Here is a 3821-nt window from a genome sequence, read left to right as displayed (position 1 = left end):
GAACAAAATACTTAAAGGAGCAAATATGGAGATAAAGTGTTGAGAAGAGACTGAAGCAATGGCCACCCATAGACTGTCCCACCTGGTGATTCATCTCATATATAGTTAATAAACCCAGACACTATTGTGGATGCCAAAAAGTACATGCTGAAAGGAACCTTCTTTTGTTTTCTTAATAAGCAATTCTGGCTGGAACATGATAAAATTTAAGGTAGTTTTATTTGAATTTCTGTCATGGGCAAGGATGATGGACCCTTTTGACAATATTTCTTAGCCCTTTGTTTTCCTCCGAGAACTCTGTTTAGTTCCATAGCCTGCTTTTAAGTTGAGTTATTTTTGTTTCTGCTGTTTGCATTGTCAGCTGTAGGGACTTGTAGTTAGTTTCTATTAACTACATTGGCTCTGAAGTTAGTTGGTCAGGATAATTATTTACTGAGAACATACACTTACTACAAAGCACTTCTCTCTAGCTTTTCTGGCTCCTCACTCCTGTATTCTAAGTTGCCTATTTCATGTCTGCTTGTTTCCCATCCAGACCTGTCTAACTGTTCCAGTAGATTTGTGGGGCATTTGGGATCCATGCTTTCTTCTTTCAGCCACTGTTTTCTCCCAAACATTCCCCACAAGTGTACACATATATGGGAACTCCAGATGATAGTACACCCACACCAGTAAAATCTTTGAGAATTTAAAGCCAGAACAGGAAGTGTATAGAGGAACCCTTGTCTGGTTCAGAGCTGTGATGTTGAATTGAGGTGTCAGAAGCAGGTCTTGTGCAAGAGTGTATCTTGTGCAAGGATGTTGTTTTGTCATCATCCTTGACAGGGATTCCGGACACCAGTCTGTTCTATCCCATGGGCATGTTCCACTGTGGAGAGTGTGTCATCAGTTCTCTGTGGAGATCTTGCAGGACTTACTGCCATGGACCTTGCGGCTGTTCTTTTTAGATTTGGTAAGTACTATCGGAGTCATTATTCTTAGACAGAGGGTAATGAATACAGGCTCCCAGATTTAAAACCAGAACTCCTTCCAAAAAAATTCTTTCTCTATGAAAACCTAGATTAGTAGCTGCAGCCATTCCTAAACTCAGCCTATCTATCTGGCCCTGGTCTTTTTATCTGAGCTCTGGGTTGGGATCATTGCATAACAGGACAGACTTCTCTCACTGAGTGTTTTTCTTTTATTGTTTCAGTATGTTTAGTCGATTTGAGGATTTGGGCACACTATGGTAAGTCTGTTCTCTGTTTTAGCCTCGGGGAACTGAATTTTGCTGAGACTAGCATGGGAGGAGCTTGAGGAGTCATCTTGAGTAGACCCTGTCATGGGGTTTTCATTGGCAGCCACCTGTCTGATTCCTTTATATTTAGTACTTACTATTGTAGCCACGTTTAGGGTATGGATTCTCCACCATGAACTACTAATGCCCACATGCTATCTGGGTTAGGAGAATATTACAAAAATAATTTACACACACACATTCTTCTGAGCATATAGACATTTAATTTTGAATTTGTTTTTAGTTTCTTTCCATATCTTCTCATGTGGGCTGTGTCTGGCTCTCATTGAGGCCTGCTCCTGAGAAGACACATAATCCATGGGACAGAGTTGAAGTAACTCCTGTCTAATGAGGGGGCAGCACATAGGAGGTTAATTTATATTCAGAGGCTCCCAGTCTTTTTGTGAGATTGGAGTGGTATATACTGGTTGGAATTTACAGGGAAGAAAGAGGCAAAGTAAGACATGTATCAGTGACTGGGCCATGGATGTGTCAAGGTTTGGTGATAAGAATGTCAATCCTCAGTGTTGATTCCTGGGCCTTCAAGAGACAATGAGAGAAGCCACTAGATAGCAGTAAGGTATGAAGAGTTTATTCTTATGTTGTTTGAAAACAGTAAAGATGATTGGGCCAATTGAAACATCCCAGAAATTCTGCTGGTTAGTTTTCATTCAACATGACGTAAGCTAGAGTCATCTCAGGAGATGGACTGTCAACAGAACAATTGCCTCCACCATATCAGCTTGTTTGCATGTCTGTGTGGTCATTTTCTTCATTCATGATTGATACAGGAGCTACTCCAAATCTGCTTAGGAACTACACTTTCCTGACATCAGATGAGTTCGGGAACTAAAAAGGGGCCTGAGAAAGAGGGGGAAGGGAGAATAGCCCACCTCTGGACTGATTTCCACCTATTCTCTGAACAGGCTGATGCAGGAGGGCTGCCAGATGCTTTCCACTCAGCCCTGGGTGGGCATCTAAGCCTCTCACCCCACTTGACAGGGGGTGGACAAGGGGCAGCCCCTGACCTGGGGAGCCCCGGGGAAACACCCTTTCACCCTGGGGTTATGGGAGAGGGGGCTGAGGGAAAAGAGGTTCCCACACAGGCAAGAGGTGCCTGAAGGTCAGAAGCTTGGGACATGGCCTATGTGACTTCTAACCATGCTTCTCTTGTGGGGGCTGTGTGTGTGGAGGGTGGTAACTTAGGCAGGAGCCAGAGTTCCAAGAAACATGAGAGAACTCCTTCCATCCCATGTAGATAAATTATCATCACAGGGTCTCGGGGTTCAGACCTCAGCTTGACTGGAGACCAGACTGTCTTTGCATAGCCCAATGCCCCACAGATGACTAGACTTCTTTTTCTGTGTCCCTTTAGGGCCATCTCCCCAGCCTTCTATCTGGGCAGTTCCAGGAACTGTGATTTCCACAGGCAGTGCTGTGACCATCTTCTGCAGGACCCCTCCAGGAGTGACCAAAGTGCGTCTAAACAATTATTTATACAGTGGTATATGGTATGATCACACCCCACAGGGAGATCAGGAGGTTTTTGAGTTTAGTCTTCAGAATATGATGCACACCAAGGCTGGGATTTACTACTGTAGATACTACAGTGGATACAATTGGTCAAAAATCAATGATGAACTGGAGTTGTTTGTGACAGGTGAGCAATTGCCATGAACAATTTGTCATTCTAAATCACTGTTGCCTACCTCAATGAACTACATATGCCCCATCACAATCCCTGTCCTATATTTCTGTTCCTATACATTGATCTTTCCTCTTCCCTTTCCTTTTCTGTACTCTCCTCCCTTTGCTTCTTAATCTCTTATTTTATCATTTTTTAAATTTACATTTTCTATACTTTTCTTGAGTCAGGATCTTAACTATTGGTCTGGTCCTGAACTTGATGTGTATCCCCACATAATCTTGAACTTCTGATCCTTCTGCTTCTACTCTTTTAGTACTAGCATTATATACTTGGACAGCCACATCGTTCATGTGATGATGGGCATATATTTGGCAAGAGCTCTACCAACTTAGATTCATACCCTGACCTCTGTAGGTTTGTGATCTTCCCTCTGTGCTGACTGTGACCTAGGCTCCCCTTAGAATGGTGACTATGTCCTTATGTGATGGAGTTCATGGGGAACGACAGCAGCTTTCTGTACCTATATTGTGTCTTCTATGGTTGTGTTTCATAGAAAATTATAAGAGCACACTTCTTGATATCTATAGATTGATAAATTTCCTTTTGGTTTCATATTGTCTTCTCTTTTATAAGACAGGATATTATGGTCAATTTTAATAATGTTGTAAAGTAATAGGATCGTTACAAAATGATTTTTTTTTTTGGATGGGTGGTTCAGGTCCCACATGTAACTGTGCATGGCTTTGAAATCTTTATATAGAGCACGGTGATTTTATTTATTTATCTATCTATCTATCTATCTATTTATTTATTTATTTATTTATTTATTTATTTATTTATTTATTTATTTATTATTTTCTTTATTTACATTTCAAATGCTATCCCGAAATTTCCCTG

General features: G+C 41.4%; 1 pseudogene; it reads left to right on the top strand.

Moving 5' to 3' along the window:
* The first annotated feature begins 921 nt into the window (after window positions 1-921).
* LOC110315056 overlaps window positions 922-3821 on the top strand; it is a 13193-nt pseudogene continuing 10293 nt past the window's right edge.

Source organism: Mus pahari, unplaced genomic scaffold (genome assembly GCF_900095145.1).
Source record: "Mus pahari unplaced genomic scaffold, PAHARI_EIJ_v1.1 scaffold_10766_1, whole genome shotgun sequence".
Lineage (NCBI taxonomy): Eukaryota > Metazoa > Chordata > Mammalia > Rodentia > Muridae > Mus > Mus pahari.
The sequence above is the reverse complement of the archived record's forward strand: the minus strand, read 5'-3'. Positions and strand labels throughout refer to the sequence as shown.